The sequence below is a fragment of the Rana temporaria genome, chromosome 5 (genome assembly GCF_905171775.1).
Source record: "Rana temporaria chromosome 5, aRanTem1.1, whole genome shotgun sequence".
Classification (NCBI taxonomy): domain Eukaryota; kingdom Metazoa; phylum Chordata; class Amphibia; order Anura; family Ranidae; genus Rana; species Rana temporaria.
Window position 1 is genome coordinate 262743780 of NC_053493.1, and position 26386 is coordinate 262770165.

The following is a 26386-nucleotide window of genomic DNA, read 5'->3' on the forward strand; positions in this document are numbered from 1 at the left end:
TTTTTTGTTTTCTTGAATGTGCTGCCAATACAATTCTATTACTTATATGCTTCTTTATATCAATAGAATACTGTTTACAAATATTTTAAAGATATTTAGCCATGATTAAAATTCAGACCAAAAAAAATAAAAAAAAATAAAATCCTTGAAATTTTCCAGCTGTAAACACCTCATCCAGTGTCAATGCAAAGCATCTCTCCATTACACTTAACTTTTCCTCTAAGTAAACTTTTCCTGTGTAAGTTTCTTGCTGCTTAGCACAAAGTTACAATCAACTTACAGAACAAAGCCACAGCAAGCTGGCAGAGCTCTTTGTGCCATACTGATCATCTTTTATTTTATTTTTATTTTTTTATTATTTATATATTTTTGATGTTACCAAAACCAGCCCAGGACCAGATAGCTGTAGTTCAAGGGCTGTGCCTTTAAAGGCTGTGTGTTTGTTTTGAACTGCCTCCTCCTCCCCTCTCTACTGTTGGAACGTGCAGTTAGTAAGCAGAAAAGGGATAAGGAGCTGACTACCAACTCTACTCTGCAAAAAAAAAAAAAGACAACTTTTATACCATGCTTATCATGACCTCACTTGTGTGCTGAAGGCAATGCTGGCCAGCAAGTCCCTGGCACAATTGCACAGTTGCTGTGGCTACCCATCCCTGTCCTGCACCCAGAGTATTTTTTTTATTTTTTTTTGTTTAGTGGGAGGTGCTCTCTAACTCGTTCTGGTCCCAAATTGTTTTGTGAAACAAGTGAAAGTTCGGGAGGATTGAGACAGACTTGTTTTTTTTTTTTTTTCCCAGGGAGAGCTGCTGCAGATGCTGCTGTCTGTGCAACAGGTAGGATGGTGTAACGCCTAGCTCATCTCTTTGTTGTTGAACCTAAGTCCAAGGACAATGAGCTATGGGGAGGGGAGTGGACAGGACGGGACAGTGAAGAGGGACTGCAGGCTTCACACCTAATATCTTCATCAGCATCAGGATCTGCCTCACTCTATACATTGCAGTCCCTTCCAGCTTTTAACACGTCAAAGGGAGACTAACTGATCTCAGGAGCTGAGTCCAAACAAAGAGGGACATATTTTGGACATTTGGGCTGCTTTTGTTCCTCTCACTTGCTGCTCTAAGGGTTCTGTCTACCAGGAGCCCAGAGGAAGTTTTTTTTTTTTATTTCTTTAGGTTTGCCTGGCTTGGGATGAAGCTGATGTGGGGCAAAAGTTTCTTGAGTCTTATAAGAACATTGGGTGGATGTGGGCTCCTTGAGTAGACAAGGGAGGAGGGTGAGGGTGGGAGTGAGAAACCTGCTGCTGCAGAGCTCCAGTTCTTTGTTTGCTCGGGGAACTTGAACAAAAGAAAAAAAACTCTCAAGAACTCTTTATCTGCATCCCTATCTGGCAAGCCAGTTCCTAACTTCCTTGCCTTGCAATGTGAAAGCTTCTCAGCTGATGCGACTTCAAGCCCCCTGGATACCTGCGAAAGTCACAAAAGGAGCCTTGGAAGTTTCTTTGTGGAGGTGAGTTTGCAATATGTAAGTGGGATGTGGGTGGGCAGGGATCAGGTGTAGTCTCAGCTCGTTGCATCTAAATTTCTACCTCCTTTCAAAGCTAAACCTAAATAAAAGTACTATTTTACCTGGTCAGGAGGGAGTTAAACTTCTTTTTCAACTTTAAAGAACTTTCCAGCCTAGGTGGTAGCTATTACAAGATAAGGATCACATAGCCTTTTGTCCCTGATATATGTTCTCTCTCTTTGTCTTGACACTAAATAGTATCTGGAGTAAAGGATATTTGCAAGCACTCATTATTTACTCAGAAATTCAGTTTAACGGTTATGGTGAATTAATTATGCATCTCATTATGCTAAATATGTTAACGCAGAAGCTGGCTGGAAAAGTTTAGGAACTGTATTTTTTCATCATATCGATACTTTTAAAGCCAGCGTTTTAATGCTGGTACCTGCGATTACATAGTGACAGAAAGTTTGCAAACTTTTAAAAAAAGTTTGCTTCTAGTATAAAGTTGTGAAATAAATGCACTTTTGGGAAGTGATTTTTTTGTGATTTTTTTATTTTTAAGCCATTTTTTTTTTATTGTACTGTTAACACTAATTGTATACCTTCTATTTGTAATGAATGACAGCATTTGCACTTAAATGTGTTACACATGGTTAAACATCTGATCAAATTGGATGGACATATTTGATAAGTTAAAGATCAGATTTACAGGTTTAAACTATTTAAGTATCCCTTTAAAAAAAAAAAAAAAACATAATAAACATGAATTGAACAAAAACGTGCGTATATTATAAGGCATGGTAGTGTTTTCCATTGTTCTGAGGGAGTGACGCAGCTAGGTCACAAAGTTAGGGCAGTCCCCTTACGCGATTCCTACTCTATTGTTCAAAAACATAAGAAGGAAATAGTTAAATTTACATTCTAGATTCAGTATTCTGTACTATTTTCTAAGACTGGATGTGTTGACCACATAAAAGCGATTCATCCAGATGTTAGACAAAAGAATGTTTCGTGTTTATCATCCCATATGTTGTAAAAAAAGACACATTTTACATATAAAAAATAAAATGATCAATTATTGCAAAAAACATACATTTTGATTTTCAGGACTGGATTTATGACCTCTAGATCTATAATGTACATATATTAAATACGTTCCATGAAATTTCTGTTTCTCTTTGTTCAAGGTGGCATCGACGACGTAGTAAAAAACTGAACGCTGGTATAGTTTGGTTTAGAGCGCTTTTAGACCACTGGCATTTTTTATTGAGCTTAAAAGCTTTGTCCGCTCTCTCTACTTTATTATTATTTATTTACCTTTAGATTTTGTGTTTGCCTGTGTGTAAAATGATAACACTGGGAGAAAAAGACTTTGCCACTTCTTTCATATCAATGAGCCATTGTTTCGTTACAACAGCGCTCTCTTGCTACAGTACCATGTCAAATAGTATTGGACCACTTTACATCACTAAGTTACTATTTTTTTATTTCATCAAGTTCCTCTTAAAATGGTAGAGGCAAGGCCCACTAAAGTCTCAATTCTGAAAACATTTGAAAGAAGTTTGAAATGAAAAATAATAATAATTTTGAATGTAGCGCTGTAATCAATTTAATAGTGGTACAACATCAACATTCTTAAAGTGTGGCACAAAATTGAATGTAGACACCAATAATTATGTCTGCATAAAGAAATATACAAATAAAATACTATTTGTTATCCTTATTTTATTGATACAGTTATTTTAAACATCATCATTTTATGTTCCTTTTTTGATTTAATATAACTCACATTAAAAATGTTTTATATATATTTTTTATTTTAGCTTTACCTAATTAGGATATGTTAACATTCCAAGAAGCTTTTATCAAATTTGGATTAAATACGTATTCTTCAAAAGGTCCCTAATGGAGGTTGCAATGCGATGGGTTCATGTCTACGAGAAGAAAATGCAATGGGTTTTGGTTCCTGTAATATTTTCAGCCACAAATGGATCGAACACTAGTTTTCCACAACATTGGATTACAAATCTATGTTTCTCTTTGGGTATATACAGAAGAAGAGTAACTTAAGTTTGGATTACAATGAGCTTCACCACTGGATATACAACATAAGCAAGGTATGTTTTTTTTGTTGTGTTTTCCTATTTCATAGGAATATTTGAATAATTACAGTTGGTCTGTGGACATTTTGGCTTAAATTGGCCCAGCGGTAGTGAGGTTGGGGCAAATGTCTATAGAAATGTGGTATATTACCAAATAGTGCAAATAAAGTGTACATTCATAGTTGTTGCGCATGAATAGGACTGAATTTTTTTGAAACACGTGACACTGATCACGTTAGGCGGGAAATGATGAACGCACAATCTCAATCAGCTTTTTATGAGACTATTGTAAATTTCCATGGAATTTATGGAAATGCACATATCAATGAACACTGGTTAGTAGATGCATTTAACTGTAAGCAATTTTAGGGGAAACCTTGTCATTAGAGATAACGTCACATAGGAAAGAGGATTAGAGTTATGCATGCTATGATTTCTGTCATCTTTTTTTGCTTTATGTAGAAACAATTCTCCTGGTATAGCTTTAATTTGCATTCTCTGAAATGGTCGTACATTCTAAAATGGCTTCCTCTGGTGGAGGATGCTTGTGCTCCAAAGTGGGCTGTGCATTTATTTATTGGCTCTGTGCTCCACATTCTTAATGAATTCTAGATATGTGTATGGAAGATGTCCAAATGGCTCCTGGTAACAGACTGCATCCTTCATTGGCTACATATTCTGTCCTAACAGCACATTCTCAATCTAGATCTGGGTGGGCACTGCATACAATTCTGTGCTTCCTCGGGTGTGAACAAATTAGTGAACACTATTTATAACATTTTACTTCTCACATTGGAACAGAATATCATAATATATATCTATATGTATATATCTATCCATCTATATGTAGATATATATCTATATATATATATCTATAACTATATATATATATATATATATATATATATATATATATATACATATATATATATATCCATATATATCTATATCTATATATATAGATATAGATATCTATATATATATATATGTGTGTGTGTGTGTGTGTGTGTGCATGTAGCACACCTTTTAACAAATACATACACACATACATTTCCAGGAGTCCTACCCAGTGGTGTGAATATTAGGTCTTTCTGTGTTATACATAAAAATGGCCACACCTTATTCCCATTCTAAATCACTGCTTGTATGTTTGCCCATAGCCCATTCACATACAGAAGCATTGTGTATAAAATGATGATTTAATATTTTTTGTATCTTGTATTTTTTGTATGTACAGGCATATATTATTATATTATTTTAATGTTCTTTGAAGTTTATATATAATCTAGCACATCGATGTAGACAAATATATCTTGCATATTCTGTAATTAATGGTTTTGGACCTTAAAAACCCTAGTGATACCTAAAACACCCAGCGTCCACTACATTGTACTACCAACCATGATATAGACTACACAACAATATGACTAAGACTAAAATAATTGAATTTGTATAGTTTTATTGGAGCTACATTCAGTGGAACTGTCCTGATAACCTTTGAACAGGGAAAGCAAGTGCAGCAAAAGGAGCCTTCCAAAGATCAAGTCTGGTGTAGCTATAAATGGAAAGCCACAACTTTGTAGTGATATCAGAGAAAAACGAAAGGCTCCATATACCAAACCTAAGCATTATATCTTGTGGATTTTCTTTTTAATGCTTAGTAAAAAGGAATCTGGACCGTCAAACTGGTCTTCGCCCTTGCCTGTTCAGGAGCAGCCATCTTAGATGCTCAGAAAATGACTCAGCTAAGCCTAATATAGCTGAGTAGGTGATAAACCGTATGACTGCATAATAGCTGGCATGACTGCTGAAGATTATGTAAAGTTGGGTAATTGCTTGTATATTGACGCTAGAGAAAAAAACAAAACAAATGTGCATGTGTTTGCTGTTCTTCGTTGATGATCTTAGTAATAAACGTTGATGGGGAGAATGACTTTTAATCATCTCTCCGATGGTAAAGAATGGTAACCTTCGTTTGTAGGTCTTACACTGTGTTAAAGTAGTACATATATCTTATTTATTCCAGAACACTTTTTTTTTTTAATAGAAAGGAATAAGAGTTACGAATAAGAAGCAAATATGTTTTTGGATGGTTCGGTTGGAAAATAAGTACTTGCCGTGAAAGTACTTGTTACAATATTTGTTGATAAATACGCCCAGTCTATTTTCGTATAACCACATAGTTATATAGTCCATGCATTATGTTCATTATTTGGAGCGTGATATATTCAACACCTTCTGCCTAAATTCCTTTCAGGAATGCTCTTTGGCTACATTTGAAATCAATGTCATTCAGAGTGATCTGCTCCTTGTGCTAGAATGCAGCATACAAGTTGGGAAAGCAGTTTCCAAAGTCTGAATGCCTCATAGCTTTTGTGCTTCTCCCGTTATGTAAAATGCAATCCGCTTTTGTACTGTATCTGAATAGCTGGCACAGTATTTGTCATTCAGCCTCCCTGCTTCCAACTCACTCAAAGTAATGAAAGAAATGCCCTAGAATTCTATCCGAGTTCTTAAGAAAGGAGTTTGAAGTGATAAGAAAATAGAGTTTTTAAGTCTGCTTGGTTAAAGTTTTCCATTTATATTGTAGGATCTCACAAGAAACAACCATAACTTCTTTCTGGCCCTGTGTATATATTTATGCTGTGTCACGTCTCTTGGGTTCTTTGTTACCCCCTGTACAGTGCTACAGAACATATTGAAGCTTTAGAAACCCATTGGCTTCTTTTATCCCTGAGTACAACAGGCATATAGACCCAGGGATCAAAATCCCAGTTCTATGTTATGTTTAATATTGCTAGGATTCACTTGGAATGGGCTTAGTTGAGCTTTCTTAAGTTCTTTCCAGGAACAAACCAAGATAAATCAAGATGTGTTGGTGATAGGCCTTCGACTGTGTGATTCCTTGGCTGCAGTAAAACACTATAAAACCACATTGGATTTTAACAGCCACATAAAACAATACTGTACACTTTGCTAATTAGTGCTAATATTAGTGATGTGTTTTATGACAGCCTTGTAATAATCACAATGTTCACACATAAACTGTAGTTAAGGCCGTGTAGCCAGCTGTAAGCTCAGTGGGGCAGTAGATTTACTGAGCATAATAATATTGCATATCTACACATTAAAAACATGTACACTGTAATCAAGACTGGACTACCTTGGTGTTCTTGCCAGACTGGGCTTCTGTCTGATATAATTTAAATTCCCTTTTGTCACTGGGATTTGGAACAGAAAGGTTTGTGTTGTACGAAGCTTATATGTATTAACACAACTCTTGTCACATTAGGTGCCTGGTTATCATCAGTGGGTCATACTTTATGGGGGGCAAAACTGCATACAAAGATATATATATATATATATATATATATATATATATATATATATATATATATATATATATATATATATATATATATATATATATATATATATATATATATATATACCTATATATATAATTTTCCCTCCCTTTTGTCAATTTTGCATATATATATATGTATTTTTTTTTTAAATGGTACATTCTCCAGAAAAGTGTACAGTGGCTGAAACGTTTCAAAAGGAAACAGTCTAACGGTGGAAGGCCTGTGCATGGTATAAAATTGGTCAAAGAAACTTGCATTTACGGTTATATAAATAAAAATAAAAAACATCCAGCTCTGTATATTACATAACCAAAGTGTTGTGTCCACTGAATGCCTTCTATTTACTACTGTAACAGTACAAGATCCATTTTTGGTTGATTCCTGGAGATGCCAAATATCTACAAATGAAAATTTTGATAGATTATCATTAGCAAATATAGGAAGTGAAATAGATGTTGTACGCTTGAATACTCATACATTGTCCCATATTTGAAAACGGCCTTAAAAGTATGAATGAATCAGAATGAGTACCCCCAACAATCCTTACAGGTATACAAATCATACATTCATCATTTGACCTCTGGGTGGGTAACGGTTGGGTGTGTGTAAGCATATATGATGATAGTTATATATATCGATAACTATTGTGTGTATTGAGTCTATGTGTATTTATAAGTCAGCCCTTATAGTAATCAATACCAAATATTTTATGCTAGTTTATGAAAAAAGTGGCTATATCATGCTTAATTATTTTAACCACACATCCACTAAGACATGCTTATAGGCATTCAAGGTAAAAAGATGTTTTTTTTTTAAACCTGCTAAAAACTTGGCAGTTTCTTAATACTGAAGATATATATTAAAATAAGCCAAGCCATATCTGATAAACCTGTCTTCAGTGATATGCTTTGGGGAAATTTTTGGAAAACTTCCATATTGCTATGTTCAGCCATGGGACAAGTTACAACTGACAGCAGTCTAAAATTATTTTCAGGATTTGCAGGTAACTTGGTTAATATGAGTATGTAATGCTTACAGAACCATAGGGTACTTCCATGTATGTATACATGGAATGATTTTGCTGTTGCTTAATCGCTGTACGTCCAAAAATTCACGGAAAAAACGAATTTGTAAGAACTGTAACTAATTTATATATCTATCTATCTATCTATCTATATATATCTATATATATATATATCTATCTATCTATATATATATATATCTATATATATATATCTATATATATATACATATATATATCTATATATATATCTATATATATATATATATATATATATATATATATATATATATATATATATATCTATATATATATATATCTATATATATCTATCTATATATATATTTATTTATATATTTATTATTATTTATTTATTTAATACTGCTAATGAAGACAGGGGGACAATGGCGACATTTCTAGATTTTTTTAGGTGGAATATATAGCATTGGAAAAATCTCATTAAATCGGGGCATTTGGTATATATACTGTGTGTATAAATATATACATTATGTAATGTGAATGGTTGTATGAAGTAGACACATTTGTTGGCAAGGGCAAATATTTATTATTATTTTTTTTATATTGCATATACCGTATACACATATATATATAAATATAGATATATATCTATATCTCTCTCTCTCTCTCTCTCTATATATATATATATAGCGATATAGATATATACATATATCTCTGTATACCTATATCTGTGTATACAGTATATGCAATATAAAATAATAAATAATGAATGTTTGTCATTGCCAACAAATGTGTCTACTTCATACAACCATTCACATTACATAATGTTAAATAGGAATAAAATAAAGATAAAATTGATTGGCAACTGACATAAGCACAGGTTTTGTTGGTCCAGCAACGTCTATTGAGTCACTATCGTGTTTCAATCTTAAAAATAGGCATATAGAAAGAGAAAAACTTCCAAGAAAACTATTATGTGGGCATCTATAAAAGTGTCAGGATAACCTTTCTTCTAGCATAGTTTAGTAAATGAGAGCAGTCTAATTAGCTGATATGAATACTAATGTCTAGCGAGACCCTCAACTTGACTGAAAGACAGTTGAGTGAAATGGACTTCTTATAGCAGTTAAAAAGACCACACACATCACAATCTGGTTGTACAATATACTAACTTTAGCATAAATGGTACAAAAAAAAAATGCCTTGCAACCCAAAAGTAAGAAAATGGGAAGGAAAGATTGTAAGGTGTGTCTGCCTATCTTTACAATTTGGCGCATTTTCTTAAATATCCAGCCACTGCTTCATACAACCTGACATAGGTTTTTATGAATGTTTTTAATGTAAGTCCACCTTATTTTATGTATAATTCCATCTAAACATATAAGATTATACCATCAGATTGTAATAGGTATGGTCAGCTATACATATTCTTACTAGGGATAGAATTGTCCTTTTTTCTCCTTAACGACACCTTTCCTCCTAATATTAATATATTATGTTTATTGTTCTAGTATCTTGTTTGTAAGATGTAATGCTAACAGATGTTTCGTCTAATGACACCTAGGAACTAAATCAGACACAAATGATTTACGAGTATGAGCCATGATATTTTTATAAGAGTTGAGAACCAGATATGGGCGTGCCATCACTCCTTACATATAAGCAACTTCATCACTACTGCACATATTTGAATGTGTTGTATATGTGTGTGTGGGCACATATGTGTTGTTTCATGTGTATATGAACACATACTGTATAATTTTCTTTGTATACATGTATTCTTCTCTATGTTTTTGCCTCTTAATGTACATGGCTAAGCCGCTTCCCCAGAATTTCTCTTTCTTTGGTTGCAGCACCGTTCAGCCATATTGGAAACATTTTGAAATGCCTCTCACGTACTCCCCTTGACAGGGTTGAGAAATGACCAGCAAATCTCAAGAGCCTGAGATCTCAGCCCACACCCTAGTTTTTTTGTTTTTTTTTACACCACAAATAGATACCTGAGGAACACTTCAATGTACAAAACCTCACCATGCAATTGTAACTTTGATTAACAACTACTAGCCCTAATCCAAAAATATGGGCTTCATCATTATTCTTTTGTGTGCTAAAATGTCCGTTATCCCTTTCTAGAAGTTGCTGTCTTTTGTTGTCTTTCTGACACTCTTTTGAGTCTTGGTGCATGAATATGAGTAGGAGAGATGTCAATGGACTTCTTGGCAATAGCGAGGATTTTCAGGGGTATTGTGTAGGATACAAGGCCTGAATCACTATGTGGCACATCTGTATGCAACACCAGGCACATTTTTTCTAATGTATTCTGGTGGTGCATTTTCCATACTCTAAGAGTATTCATTAGCCAGAGCAGCCAGGAACGTACAATAGAAGTGACATTAAATGGAACTGTTTATCTGAGGAGCAAAAGAAACATAATCAAGGACATCTCATACATCTTCCAACATTTTTATAATACTACTGATCCATAAATGTTGTAGATATCCATGTCCTTCATCGTCTGTGTCATATTTCATTCTTTTGAACTTTTTTCAGTAAGCTATTGTCTAGTCCTACACCTCGTGCTATTATCTCTTGGTAGAAGACCCAGAAAAGGTCCCACTGCCCGTGTTTGCAGGGTTCAGGTTATTAGTGTAAAAGCTTTCAACAAACAATGTAAAACAGGCTAAGGTTTCTGTGCTACACTTACAAGGCCTCAGGCCAGAAGACTGTGATACAATAAATTGAGAGACTGGGATACACAAAGCTGGTGCTTGTAATTCTGCTCTTCTACCGCTAAGCTTTCATTTACACTGCTCTGCACACTTGTCTTTTAAATTGTATCCATCATTTACACACCTAAGGCTTCATGTATACTGGGGCTTTTGTAAATGCTTTTATCCTGGCAGGAGAATAGCAGCTTTGAAAATGTGCCCAAGACGCGTTTAGGCATGTTTAGGCACGTCAAGCGCTTGCACATTTATTTATTTCATTGGCCAGAATAATATAATAATTTATTCTGGCCATTGAAATTAAAGAATGCTCGAGCACTAAACACATCTAGCACTTAAAGCGGGAGTTCACCCATAAAACAATGTTTCCCCTTAGATGGATGCTAGATGGATGCTCGTTTTGTCTAGGGGAATCGGCTAGTTGTTTTAAAATATGAGCTGTACTTACCGTTTTCGAGATGCATCTTCTCCGTCGCTTCCGGGTATGGGTCTTCGGGAGCGGGCGTTCCTTCTTGATTGACAGTCTTCCGAGAGGCTTCCGACGGTCGCATCCATTGCGTCACTAGTAGCCGAAAGAAGCCGAACGTCGGTGCGGATCAATACTGCGCCTGCGCACCGACGTTCGGCTTCTTTCGGAAAATCGTGACGCGATGGATGCGACTGTCGAAAGCATCTCGGAAGACTGTCAATCAAAATAGGAACGCCCAGTCCCGCAGCCCATACCCGGAAGCGGCGGATAAGATGCATCTCGTAAACGGTAAGTACAGCTCATATTTTAAAACAACTAGCCGATTCCCCTAGACAAAACGAGCATCCATCTAAGGGGAAAAAGTATTATGTGCGGGTGAACCCCAGCTTTAAGCATGTTTAGACGCGTTTATACACATATTTAACCACATTTAAGCTTGTCAAGCGTTTATTATGCTCAAAAGCTCCCCTCATGAACGCAACTTTGTTGGGGGGTTTTTCTGCAATTAAACACCCCTGCCTCTAAACTCCTGTAAATGCCTATAGTGTACATGAACACATACAGTAGGCTAATATGGGTGGCCAGGGCTTTTTTTTCTCAACAATAGGTGCTGGAACTCAACCACGACCCCCCAAAACCCCTCCACCCACATGCACCCTCCAAATCACATCAAAGAGTGGGTGTGGTCAGTCAAATTTCACAAACAGTAGAAGGGTCTTAAATACCAAGGTTGCATTACATACAGAGTGCAGAGTTCAGGGGGTTACAGAGGTTTGCAGAGCTGTCACTTGTAAACACAGAAACCAGACTTCTGTATTTACAAGTGATTGTGGTGAGCAGCTCCCCCAAGGGTCTAAGCCAGAGGTGGTGAAAATCAGTTCCACCAAGTTCCCCCTGAAAAAAAGCCCTGTGAGTGGCGTTTGGAGACATAAAAAAAACCCGCAAACGCCTGTAAAAGCAGCACTTTTGAGCTCAAGTGTTCATAAGGCCTAAAAATGATAACTTCCACCAAAATAATGCTATTATTTATCAGTCATAGTGCATCCTTGGTGCACTTTAGAAGCCATGGCATATTTTATATTTGCTTAAAGGAGAAATATGGGTTTATAAAAAGTAAAAATCCATACTTTTTGTATGCTGCGGCTCTAAGGCCTCGTACACACGACCAGGGAACGCGTCATAAATGAAACATCGTTTTCCTCGACGAGTTCCTTGTTAGGCTTGTCAAGAAACTTGACAAGCTTGCTTTGCGTACACACGGTCAAGATCAAATCTCCTCGTTCTCAAACGCGGTGACGTACAACACATACAACGGCAGGGGAAGTTCGATTCCACTGGCGCCACCCTTGAGGCTGCTTTTGCTAATCTCATGTTACCGCGTGTTAAGTAAAAGTTTTGTGAGAGACGATTTGCACTTTTCAGACTGTTACAGCGTGACAAATGTGCTATCTCCATTACAAACGCTACTTTTACCGAAGGTGCGCTCCCGTCTCATACTTTATTCTAAGCATGCGCGGGTTTCTAAGCATACACACGAACGTGTTTCTCGTTGAAAACCAGCCCGACGAGGAACACTAGGAAATTGAGACTCCCGTCGAGGAAAAAGAGAACTTGTTCTCTTTTTTTCTCGTCGAGTTCCTCGATAGTTTTCTCGATGAAAAACACCAAGTTTCTTGATGGATTCTGTCGAGGAAAAGGTCGTGTGTACGAGGCCTAAGACCGAGAACTGAGTGATCACATGACTGCTGGTCGCTCAGTTCTTGGTCTCCTTGGAGTGGAGAGCAAGAATTCTCCTCCAGCACTCGCTGCAGTGTCGGGCTAGGGAAGGGTCAGGCGCAGTTAGCTCCAGCTCTCAGCTTCGCACTGATTGGTGGGGCCAGGTGGATTCCAACAATATTGTCTGAATCCCTTCAGAGCCTAGAGCAGCTCTGCTCCATCAGCTGATAGTGGGCAATAGCCTGCTATACATTGACTCTAGATCGCTGGAGAACAAAAACAAGTGCTTCCTGTGACCCACAAAAGAAGCATGGTCAAAAAAGTTTTGGCCATACTTCTCTTTTAAAGCCATGATAAGCAAATATTTTCTAAATACAGGGGGCATGCGCATACTTAGACCCGGTTCACACAGGGGCGGCACGACTTGCCGTGCGTCTCTGCCAGGCGATCTCCACACTACTTCAGAGGCGACTTGCAAAATGACTTCTGTATTGAAGTCAATGCAAGTCGCCCCAAAGTAGTACAGGAACCTTTTTCTAAGTCGGAGCGACTTGTGTCACTCCTATTAGAACGGTTCCATTGTACAGAGCGGAGCTTGACTTGTTAGGCGGCTGAGTCGCCTGACGAGTCGCCCCTGTGTGAACCGGCTCTTACTTGAATCTTGGTGTTATTTGTGTATTTCCTCCAGATCTGTGCAGTGATTCAGTGTGAAATGTTACCTTTGTGCAGGAGATTCCCGAAACAAAGACCAGTCACTCTCCCCTTTGCAGTGTGACTGGTCTTGCCTCTGCCCCCTCCTGTAGTTGGTAGATCTGCTGGGCTCCTCCAACAGCTCTGCTCTTCAAACAGGCTGTATACAGCACAGCTATGATGTTACTGCTATGTTTACAAGGTAATAACTCAGTTTGCAAAGGCATTTGGGGCACACAAAGTGGATCTATATCCTTTATGTCTATTAACCTCCCTGGCGGTATGATTATTTCAGATTTTAGGTGCTGAAAGCAGTACCATTATTTTGCATGGAAATTTGGCGTTTTATATTGTAGACATCTAATTCTTAGGAATAACGCACTTAAATCTGTCCAAACAAGAGTCTAGTAAACATCCCGGCCGGGTATGATAAAGTTTGAAACACAAAATCATAAATTATAATATAATAAATAACTATAAATAATTATAACAAATAATAATATAATAATAATAATAATAAAAAATATTCAATAATGCAATCAAATCAAAAATACTGAAATTTGCTCAGTTGCAGAATTGTCGCTGTCATTACTTTCAGTGTTTGATGATGAATTTCCCCACAAATCGCTATCGCTCAATTCTGCAAGTGATTCTAATTTATTAGCGCTGTTTTCTTGCTGGTATAAAACCACTTTTGATGTAAAGGGACACTTTTTGGTTGCTATAGACAATCTACAGTTTCCAGGCAGAAAAAAACAGTATTTATAATATAAAACGGCATGCAGTCACCGGGCAGACCACTAGGGACAAAGGGGGTGTGTAATTATTTTATACAGTACTGTAATCTGCAATGCCGCGTACACACGATCATTTTTAGGCATGAAAAAAACATTGTTTTTTAAAAATGTCATTTAAAATTATCGTGTGTGGGCCTCACATCATTTTTCGGGTTCTGAAAAACGAAAAAAAAAAAATCCGAACATGCTGCATTTTTTAACGACATTTTAAACAATGTTGTTTTTCGGGTTGTAAAAAATTATCGTGTGTGGGCTAAAACTACATTTAAAACCCGCTCAAAAGCAAGTTTTGAGACGGGAGCGCTCGTTCTGGTAAAACTACCGTTCATAATGAAGTAAGCACATTCATCACGCTGTAACAGACAGAAAAGCGAGAATCGTCTTTTACTAACACAGAATCAGCTAAAGCAGCCCCAAGGGTGGTGTCATCTGCATGGAACTTCCCCTTTATAGTGCCGTCGTACATGTTGTACGTCACCGCGCTTTGCTAGATAATTTTTTTAAAACTGTGGTGTGTGGGCAATGCCGTTTTAATGATGAAGTTGGAAAAACTTTGTTTTTTCTACATGCCGAAAAACTTAGTTTTTTTTCATGCCAAAAAATTATCGTGTGTACGCAGCATATGATTACAGTGTACTGTATGTGTACTGTGTTTTAACTTTTTAGAATTTGGTGCCGATCTCTGCCCCTGTGCGTCATAACGTCGCAAGGAACGAAGCTCGGCGGCACTCGGGGACTGTGTGAATCAAGCGGAGGAGGAGACGGCTCGCACACACACACAGCGGGGAGACATCGCAGGATCCAAGGTAAGTAACTCTGCCTGGATACTGTGATGCGATCCCGAGTATGGCTCAGGGATACCGCTAATGGTACTGAAATTTCACCCCGAGCCAGACTCGGGAATACCGCCAGGGAGGTTAAGGAATATATACCATATATATATAAATGAATGTTTTTGTGCCTGGGGTTCAACTTTTATACATTTGGTAGCAATTTACTTGTCCTTTCAAGTAGTATTCTGACTAGGGCTGAGCAGCTAGAGAAGCTGAAATAAAGTGAACCTGCCTTTACGTATAGCTCAATTCCAGTTTTCCCTTCAGTCTTGCCCAGTTGCACAGCCTCCTCTCCTGTACTGAAATAGCTTACTCCGATTTCACCGCACACTGTGAGCTTCTGAAAATGTGCATTAGAAGCTGCACCGAATCATAGTCCACCTTATTTTCATGCCTGGAGGACATCCAACATTATGTAACCCTTTCCTCCCCAGCTTTACTGTTGCTTGTGAGCCCCTTTCACTCATTAGATTCCATTTTTTTTTTAAACTTGAATGCTCAGCATCACATGTGAGGCCCCGTACACACGACCGAGTTTCTCGGCAGAATTCAGCCAGAAACTCTATCAGAGCTGGATTCTGCCGAGAAACCCGGTGGGGTGTACACTTTTCAGCGAGGAAGCCGACGAGGAACTCGTCGGACCGAAAAGAGAACATGTTCTCTATTTCCTCGCTGTTCAATGAGGAAAGTCGGCCCGCCGAGCTCCTCGGCGGCTTCCACACTGAACTCGACGAGGAACTCGATGTGTTTGGCACGTCGAGTTCCTCGGACGTGTGTACGGGGCCTGAGAGTGAGGCCCCGTACACACGACAGAGGAACTCGACGTGCTTGGCACGTCGAGTTCCTCGTCTCGTTTTGGGATGAAGCCGCCGAGGAGCTCGGCGGGCCGCCTTCTCCTATAGAACAACGCGGCCAACGAGAAAATAGAGAACATGTTCTCTATTTTCTCGTCGAGCTCCTCGGCGGCTCCATCGAGCCAAAACTGTACAGACGACAGAGATTCTCGGCAGAATCCGGGTTTTGACCGAGTTTCTCGGCGAATTCTGCCGAGAATCTCTGTCGTGTGTACGAGGCCTCACTTAGGGTAGTCTTCATGCAATCTCTCTAGAAATGTCCACTCCCCCACACCTGCACATTCACACAGAAAGGCAGTTTGATTTAGAATTCCTCCTGCCAAGATCCAGCTTGTATCAGGGATTAGGGCTATTGAGGGTAGTACTGATACAGGGTTCCATGATGCATAGCACTCTTCTGGCTCCTCCCATCAGCCGTGCTCTGCCCATATTGCTTGGAGAAGTAGCAATGACATCACTGATTTAAAATAAGTACGCAATGAATACAGAAAGGTTGTGTTTAAAAATGTCATTAGCATGTTGATAAGGAGGGAAAGGTAGAACGAAAGAATGCAAAATATAATTATTAAATTTTATCTTTAAAGGGTAATTGCAAATAAAGAAAAAATAACATAGCGATATGATTACAACACTAATCATATTGTAATTGAATGTTATTAACCACTTCCCGCCCGGCCTATGGCCGATTTACGTCCGGGAAGTGGTTATGAAATCCTGACAGGACGTTCTAGAACGTCCTGCAGGATTTCATGCCGCGCGCGCCCGTGGGGGCGCGCATCGCGGCGATCGGTGATGCGGGGTGTCAGTCTGACACCCTGCATCTCCGATCTCGGTAAAGAGCCTCCGGCGGAGACTCTTTACCACGTGATCAGCCGTGTCCAACCACGGCTGATCACGATGTAAACAGGAAGAGCCGCCGATGGCTCTTCCTCACTCGCGTCTGACAGACGCGAGTAGAGGATAGCCGATCGGCGGCTCTCCTGACAGGGGGGGTTAGCGCTGATTGTTTATCAGCGCAGCCCCCCCTCGGATCGCCACACTGGACCACCAGGGTGCCCACCCTGGAGCACCAGGGTGGGCAAAAAAAAAAAAAGCTAAAAAAAAAAAAAAGTCTAAAAAATAAATAAAAAATAAAACATAAAGAAAAAAGATGCCAGTCAGTGCCCACAAATGGGCACTGACTGGCAACAATCAGTGCTGCCACCCCAGTGTCCATCAGCGCCACCCCAGTGTCCATCAGCGCCACCCCAGTGTCCATCAGCGCCACCCCAGTGTCCATCAGTGCCACCCCACAGTGCCCATCCATGCCCAGTGCCCACCTAGCAGTGCCCATCTGTGCCACCCATGAGTGCCCATCTGTGCCGCCCATGAGTGCCCATCTGTGCCGCCTATGAGTGCCCAGTGCCGCCCATGAGTGCCCATCAGTGCCGCCTATGTGTGCCCATCAGTGCCGCCTATGTGTGCCCATCAGTGCCGCCTATGTGTGCCCATCAGTGCCGCCTATGTGTGCCCATCAGTGCCGCCTATGTGTGCCCATCAGTGTCGCATACCAGCGCCGCCAATCAGTGCCACCTCATCTGTGCCCGTCAGTACTACCTCATCGATGTCCATCAGTGCCATCTCATCGGTGCCCATTAGTGCCGCCATATCAGTGCCCGTAATTGAAAGAGAAAACTTATTTACAAAAAAATTAACAGAAAAAAATAAAAACGTAATTTTTTTTTCCAAATTTTCAGCCTTTTTTTAGTTGTTGCGCAAAAAAAAAAAATCGCAGAGGTGATCAAATACCACCAAAAGAAAGCTCTATTTGTGGGGAAAAAAGGACGCCAATTTTGTTTGGGTACAGTGTAGCATGACCGCGCAATTGCCATTCAAAGTGCGACAGTGCTGAAAGCTGAAAATTGGCTTGGGCGGGAAGCTGCGTAAGTACCTGGTATGGAAGTGGTTAAGAATGATCTTTCCTTTTAAATCTACAGCCACTGTAATGTTCTGAGAATACAATGCAATATGGCTACTTGGAGTTGTTCTGTACACAGAGTGTATACTGACCACTCTCCAGAAACATAATTTCCTGCTGGTGTGATTGGGTCACAAATATTTCCAGAAATCTGCCTAAGATACAAATCAGATTTCAGGCATCCCCTGCAACAAAAATTTCATTTTTGGAGAGATACTTGCAATAGAAACACGTCTAAAGTGATGTAGGGCCAGCAGATTTCCTCATTAGTGCTTTCCAGCTGCACCCCTGATACTACTCCCATTAGACCCCCTGAGCCCAGAGGCACAGACAAACACACATGGATTACTTCAGAATAACCAAAGGTAGGAATCTGCAACATTTGTTATAATCTTTCCAATGTACATAGATCACCCAGAGGGGAATGTGTTTTTACTCAACAAAAGTGGAGTTACTCTTTAACCACTTGACCTCCGGAAGAATACCCTCCTTCGTGACTATAGGCCATCTTTTGCATTCATGTATGGAAAAAGTGTAGCGCTAACAGTGAATCAATTGTGATAAAACAATCTAAATTGTATCGTGCAACACCACATGTGAACTAATGGTATCAGTGATAATTAAAGTCCATAAATCCTTGACTGGATAAATAAATTGAATCCAACTATGTTGAAAAACGTTCAATAACTGGATAAATAAACAAAATCCAACGGTGAGAAGTGCGAAGTCCACCACCACTTATGACAAGGGGCTTACCGGATGGATTGGACCCAGAAAGGCATATACCTACTAGGCCAATCAAGCTTTGTTAAAGATGATACACTGAAGAGGGTACACCATACACGTCTTGCGATTCGGTATTATTGAAAAAGAGACCTCAGGCAGACAATTCAGGAATGGTTCCCAGCAAGCAGCGATATTCAACAGATCACAAGGAGGGCATATCGATTATTCAACCGATGAGTATGAAAAAGAAAAAGTGGGGCGCACATAGCATAATTCCGTAAAAATCAATATTTATTTTAAAAAGAGAGTAACTCACATTTTGCGAGATAAACCGAGATCATAAAATTAGGGTAGCAGGAACAACAGCAGTCCATCCCGACATGTTTCGTTACAATAAGAACTTCATCTGGGCGAACATCGAGTCATCATAATTTAGGAATAGGCTTAAACTGAACTAACTAAATTTTTAAGACAGATCTCCGCAGTGCTGCAAGTGAGTGAATCAAGTCTGTTGAGTTGTAGGAGTTCTTTCTAAAGAAGAAGAAAAAGAAGAAAAAAACAATAGAACCCATGGAGAGCTGCTCTTCATTAAAATGTATTTTTCTTACCTTACATAGAGAACCATGGACTTCAGTGTCTCTAAGATGAGCTGGTGACTTCAAAAAGATTTCCTGCATAGTTTTAATAGCAGTGCTGACGGGTATTGTAAAAATCGGTGTTTTGCTATTACCGTCGGTTAAGTATGTATTTCTGGAGCCCTTATTTCCCTAGCCCTTTCCTTGTTGTCCTGTTATTGTGACGATAATGCAGTCACTCTTTCTGGTTGGACAGTTGGATGGAGTTTATAGCAGACGTGTGAGGCCTCGTACACACGACCGTTTTCCTCGACAGAATCCATCAAGAAACTTGGTGGCAGAGCTTTTTTGTAAAGGAAACCGGTCGTGTGTACATTTTTCATCGAGGAAACTGTCGAGGAACTCGACGAGGAAAAAAGAGAACAAGTTCTCTTTTTCCTCGACGGGAGTCTCAATTTCCTTGTCGTGTTTCTCGTCCGGCTGGTTTTCGATGAGAAACACGTTCGTGTGTATGCTAAGAAACCCGCGCATGCTCAGAATAAAGTATGAGACGGGAGCGCACCTTCGGTAAAAGTAGCATTTGTAATGGAGATAACACATTTTTCACGCTGTAACAGACTGAAAAGTGCAAATCGTCTCTTGTCAAACTTTTACTTAACACGCAGTAACATGAGATTAGCAAAAGCAGCCCCAAGGGCTGTGCCAGTGGAATCGAACTTCCCCTGCCATCGTATGTGTTGTACGTCACCGCGTTTGAGAACAAGAAGATTTGGTCTTGACCGTGTGTACGCAAAGAAAGCTTGTTGAGTTCCTCGACAAGTCTAACAAGGAACTCGTCGAGGAAAACGATGTGTCTTTTCCGACCAGTTCCCCGGTCGTGTGTACGAGGCCTAAGTGACAACTAGCCAAGCAAATAGTATGTAAGAGGCCAGAGAAGTATTCTTGTAGTATTTTTGTTGATGTAAATTTGACGATCCATTGGAACAGAACTATAGAAAGGTTATACAAAAGAAGAGAAAAAGTAAGAGATCCTTCAGAACTGTCACTTATGTATTCCATATGTCATACTTATTAAGTCTAAGTGGTGTCATTTTCATACTAAAGGTCCTTTAAGGAAACATAAAGCAGACGTCGTAATCTGAGATTTTTACTGATGTGTAAACTCAAAACATAATGATCACAACTGAACAAATCTCTGCGTTGTACTCAGATGTTTTATGTTATAGCCGAATAGAACAAATGCAGACACAAGGTGAAAAGATGTGCATGCCGGCTTATGCCTCGCAAATCTTTCCTCCAATACTTGTCCTGCCTTCTTTTTATAAAAATCCCTTTTAATAGATTATGTTAAAAAAATAAATAGAAGTTACAAAAATCCTAGTACAGTAAAGTAAATTGTGATTGGCCACTGCAGTGTACTGCATTCTCTACACCTTTATTTGGCTGACCATAGATAGGTAATTTTTTTTCCTTTTTGTGTGCAAAAACAATCACAAGTTGCTGATCAACTGGCAGATGTTGGCCAGAAATGACTGGGCAGATGTTATCAATGGGAATAATAGCAGAATGTTTGCGGGGAAGGGGGCGGCGCTGGAGTCTGTGTGACATCTGTGCAGAATCATCTTGCATGACCAAACACATTTTTTGAATAATGAATGATTTTCTAGAATATTGTTCAAGTTTTGGGGTATTTCGTCACACTGTAAAATAATTAGTCCTGTCTGTGTCCAGCCTTTTCTTTTTTTCCTCATCTTCTTACTTTTAAAATAAGGTCTTACACACAAAATAGCTGACTGGTAAAACTCTTATGCACAGTAGTTGACCTGGCTGTTACAACCCCCCTGGACTGTAGTTGCTCTGGCTGTTATACCTCTATGGAGTGCAGTTTACCTGGCCGTTACACTACTACGTCCTGGACTGCAATTGACCTGTTTGTCGTACCCCCCAGACTGCAACTGACCTTGGTGTTATACCCTCCCAGACTACAGTTGACCTGGTTGAGTTGACCTGGTTGTTACAACCCCTCCCTCCTGACTCTAGTTGCTCTGGCTGTTATACCCCTATGGAGTGTAGTTGACTTGGCTGTTACACCCCTACCTTCCTGGACTGCAGTGGACCTGGCTGTAATACACCTACCCAACTTCTTGAACTTTAAAACTACAGTCGACCTTGCTGTTACACCCCCACCTTCCTGGACTGCAGTGGACCTGGCTGTTACACCCCTACCCAACTTCTTGAACTTTAAAACTACAATTGACCTGGCTGTTACATTCCTAGCCTCCTGCCTGAAAGTTTATTGTGTGGTTCTCAGGAGTCGCCGCTCCCCCCAACTGTAGTTGCCCTGGCTGTTATACCCCTCTAGAGTGCAGTTGACCTGGCTGTTACACTCCTACCTTCCTGAACTCCAGTTGACCTGGCTGTTGATCCAACCCCCCCCAACTGCCGATGACCTGGCTGTTACACCCCTACCTTCCTTGTCTGCAGTTGACCTGGCTGTTGTATCCCCCTGACTGCCAATGACATCGTTGTTACAAATCTACCTTTCTGGATTGAAGTGTACCTGGCTTTTGTACCCCCCAGAGGGCAGTTGACTTTGCTGTTACACCCTTACCTTCCTGGACTGCAGTTGACCTGGGTGAATTTTGACCTGGCTGTTACATCTCTACCTTCCATCCTGAAAGTTTAATGTGTGGCAGTCGGTTCCTCAAAAGTGACATTGCAGTTTTGGGTGAATGCTGGTGTGAATAAACTCAGTTTCTACCGTCAGGCACCTAAACAATGAAACTTTAGTACCTGGAATTACAGGTTTACCAAACTATCATGACATTTTTTGAGCTAATTTTAATTCATTAATGAAATTAGAAAGTAGTATAGCTCATTGCTCAAAGCTTAAAAGTGGAGAAATCTTACCCCTAGCAAAACATTTAATTTCACGTTGCTAATGTCAGATGAGGAATGATGAGTTTGCCGAAGCCAGAAGATTTATTGTGATAGGTTGCTTCACTTTGCTCTCTGACTTACCTAATAAGTTTGATTCTTCCATGCTTTCACAGGAGAAAAGACAGAATGACCTGTAGGTCTGAGACGAGAAATCAGGCAGGGATATGTTGTCTTTGCAGTCTTTGAAACATAGAAGAAGCCTTTGGCAATTCAGAATGCCATCTTCTACCAATAACCGAATGTTTAAAAATTAACGGTTTCATCTTTCTTCAAATGTATCCCACTGTTTACATTCAGTGACCCATACATAGATGAATGGGAGTTTATTTCTGGAAAACTGTTACTGCAAAATAGAGCTAAATTATTTATATAGAATCAGTGCATGGGGCTAGTTGGGAGAGACATGGGTCAACTGTGATATATTTCAAATAATATTATTTCAGGAACACCCAGTGACACAAGAAGTGTTCCATACCGTACTAATATTGCACAAGGTACACATAAGCTTCAGCTTTCACTCAGCAATCCATCTGTATTTAAACAGTAAGATCTCATGTCCGTTTGTTGGTTGTCACCTATGTAACTTTCACTGTCCATATGGAAGCTTCTGTACTGCCTTTAGTAAACTAGGCAACAAAGGTACACTCCCATGTCTAGACGTCCATGAAGAAGCACTATGTCACATGATGTGACTTATGCTCCAACCACTGACAGAAAATAGGAGAGGTAATGTACAGCTTACTAAACAACTTGCTTTTTTAAAATTACAAAAAAAAAAAAAAAATGTGTATCTCCAATGTGGTGACACATATTTGATTTAACTATGTTCACAAAGAATCTTTTTGCATTTAATGCCAACATGTGTTTGTAAATTGCAAAAAAAAAAAGGCTGCATTCTGTATGTGACCTGCCAGTCATCCTTTTGCTTCATTAAGTCATTCTGTCCTACAAGACACAGCCTAGTGATTGACGGCATATCTTCCCAAGAGGCTGTGTAGGGTCTGCGGAATTTTGGTTTCATTTGATTTCTAGAACAGTCCAAATGGATTACCGAAACATACAACCTGGCCTCGCAACACCAGATTACCATACAAAATACTATTCTTACTAAAATATTTGTTATCTTAAATATATAATAGTATAGCAGTAATAGGTGTAAAAATGAATGCTAAGAATCATAGTGGCTTTTAAAGCTCAGGTATCTCTGATAGCAATTAAGCATTTGGTAGTTAACTGGTGACATATGTAAAAGTTATTATGCATACACTTAGGAGTTGATTTACTAAAATTGGAGAGTGAAAAATAAGGAGCAGCTGTGCATGGTAGCCAATCAACTTCTAGCTTCAGCTTGTTCAATTAAGCTTTGGCGGAAAAAAAAAATTGGAAGCTGATTGGTTTTTATGCAGAGCTCTTAGTGTATTAAAATATGAGCTTTTTTTGCTTTGGGATTGTCTAATGCCTGGTACACATGATGAGATTATTGGGCAAAAGATCTTCAGTTTTTGTTTTTTCATGCTATTCTCATATCGAAAATGAAGAGGTTACTAAAGTTTCCCAAAAATTCTCGTATGTATTTTCAGATTAATACTGCTCTGATTAAGCTAAATGTATACTATCTGGTATCGTACGAGAAAAAGTGTTGTGCTTAACCCATTGGATATTATTGGATGAACTGTCATGATCGGCTCCCAAAAGCTGAGTATTAACAATCAGATTATCATGCGATCGCTTCGAAAACAGTATTTTTTGTATGATTTTCTGATTGTGTGTATGGGCCATAAGGGTTATTCACCTACAAAATATATATACAATTTATATCAGTTTGGATAGCACTGTATGGCCTCGTACACACGACCATTTTCCTCAACAAAATTCATCAAGAAAATTGGTGGCAGAGCTTTTTTGCAGAGGAAAACGGTCGTGTGTATGTTTTTCGTCAAGAAAACTGTTGTGGGTCTCGACGAGAAAAAAAGAGAACATGTTCTCTTTTTTCTCGTCGGGAGTCTCAATTTTCTCGTCGTGTTTTTCGTTGGGCTGGTTTACGACGAGAAACGCATTCGTGTGTATGCTTAGAAACCCACGCATGCTCAGAATAAAGTATGAGACGGAAGCGCACCTTCGGTAAAAGTAGCGTTCGTAATGGAAATAGAACATTCCTCACGATGTAACAGATTGAAAAGCGTGAATCGTCTCTCACCAAACTTTTACTTAACACGCAGTTACATGAGATTAGCAAAAGCAGCCCCAAGGGTGGCGCCAATGGAATGGAACTTCCCATTTATAGTGCTGTCGTACGTGTTGTACGTCACCACATTTAAGAACGATTAGATTTTGTCTTGACAGTGTGTATGCAAAGAAAGCTTGACAAGAACAACTTGAGGAAAACAACATTTCTTTTACGACGAGATTCTCGGTCGTGTGTACGAGGCCTATCACTGGTTTCTTGTACCACTACAGGACATAAGCCAAACCAAGTTAACCTCCTTGGCAGTATGATTATGTCAGATTTTTGTGTCTTACAGTGGTGCATTATTTTGCATAGAAATTTTATATTGTAGGCCTGTAATTCTTAGGAATAACTCACTTAAATCTGTCCAAACCAGAGTCTAGTATACATCCCGGGTATGATAAAGTTTGAAACACGAAATCATAATTTATAATATAATAAATAACTATAAATAATTATCAAAAATAAAAATATAACAATAATAACATTTATTTAATAATGTAATCATTAATCACTTTCAGCGCGTGATGACAAATTTCCCTACTAATCACTATCGCTCAATTCTGCAAGTGATTCTTATTTATTATCGCTGTTTTCTAGCTGGTCAAAAAAAACACCTTTGACGTAAAAGACGCTTTTTGGTTGCTATGGACAATCTCAAGTTTCCAGGCAGAAAGAACAGTTTATATAATATAAAAGTGCAGGCAGGGCACTGGACAAAGCATTAGGGACAGAAGGGAGGTGAAATGATTTTATACAGTAATGTAATCTTACAGATTACAGTGTACTGTATGTGTTATGTTTTTGCACTTTTTGAATTTGCCGCCGGGCTTCACCCCCCATGTGTCAAGACACTTGCAGGGTAACGGAGCCAGGCACACAGAGCATTGGGCAGAGGACACAGCCCACGGACACAGCGGGGGGACATCGCAGGATCCTGGGGATAAGGTAAGTAACTTTGGCTGGATCCTGCAATGTAATCCCAAGTGTGGCTCAGGGTTACTGCTTTTGGTAGTGAAAATTCATCCTGAGCCACACTCAGGATTACCGCTAGGAAGGTTAATGGTTTTACACCAAATCTAGTGCTTAGTCATAGAAACATCCTTTTTTCCTGTCCTGCTGAATGCATTGCCTGCACCTGTGATACCCGCTATGGTTTATTTTCATTAAGATCTCCACCTGGAGCGGACATTGTCTCCCGGCCCTTAAGGTGTATTAGATTCCTGGTGGTTCATTCTTCCAGTTCTAATGTCACTACAGGACACGGTGACCTAGAGGACAGTCGATGGAACCACAGTGAGCAAACGGGGGGATTAGACCTCCAGCTCACATGGAAGTGTCATATGTGAAGATTCTGCAAGAGAAAAAAGATTGGAGGAGTGTGAGTATAACACTCTTTTTTGTAGGTGGTGATTTTATGAACTGTTTAAAATTAGCAACAGAGTTACTTAAAACAACCAATCAGGGTATAAAAAGGAATAAAATGTTTAAGTTAGTATTAAAGTGGAGGTTCACCCAAAAAATAAATTTTTAACATTGATTGAGGCTAATTTTACTAAGCAGAATCGGGTGTTTTTTTTTTTTAAATGAATGCAGTACTTACTGTTTTAGAGATCGATGTTCTCCCGCCGCTTCCGGGTATGGGCTGCGGGACTGGGCGTTCCTATTTGATTGACAGCCTTCCAACGGTTGCATACAGCGCGTCACGAGTTCCCGAAAGTAGCCGAACGTCGGTGTGCAGGCACCGTATAGAGCCGCACCGACGTTCGGCTTCTTTCGGCAACTGGTGACGCGCTGTATGCGACCGTCGGAAGGCTGTCAATCAAATAGGAACGCCCAGTCCCAAAGATCATACTTGGAAGCCACGGAGAACATCGATCTCTAAAACGGTAAGTACTGC

General features: G+C 39.3%; 1 long non-coding RNA gene across 3 annotated transcripts in view; it reads left to right on the forward strand.

Annotated features, from left to right (window-relative positions):
- Nucleotides 1–501: 501 nt before the first annotated feature.
- Nucleotides 502–26386, forward strand: part of LOC120940762 — a 317651-nt gene continuing 291766 nt past the window's right edge. For all 3 annotated transcript variants that reach the window (XR_005749479.1, XR_005749478.1, XR_005749477.1), the window contains exons 1-2: nt 502–1506; nt 3330–3623. This is a non-coding gene — a long non-coding RNA (uncharacterized LOC120940762). The remainder of the gene's footprint in view (nt 1507–3329; nt 3624–26386) is intronic.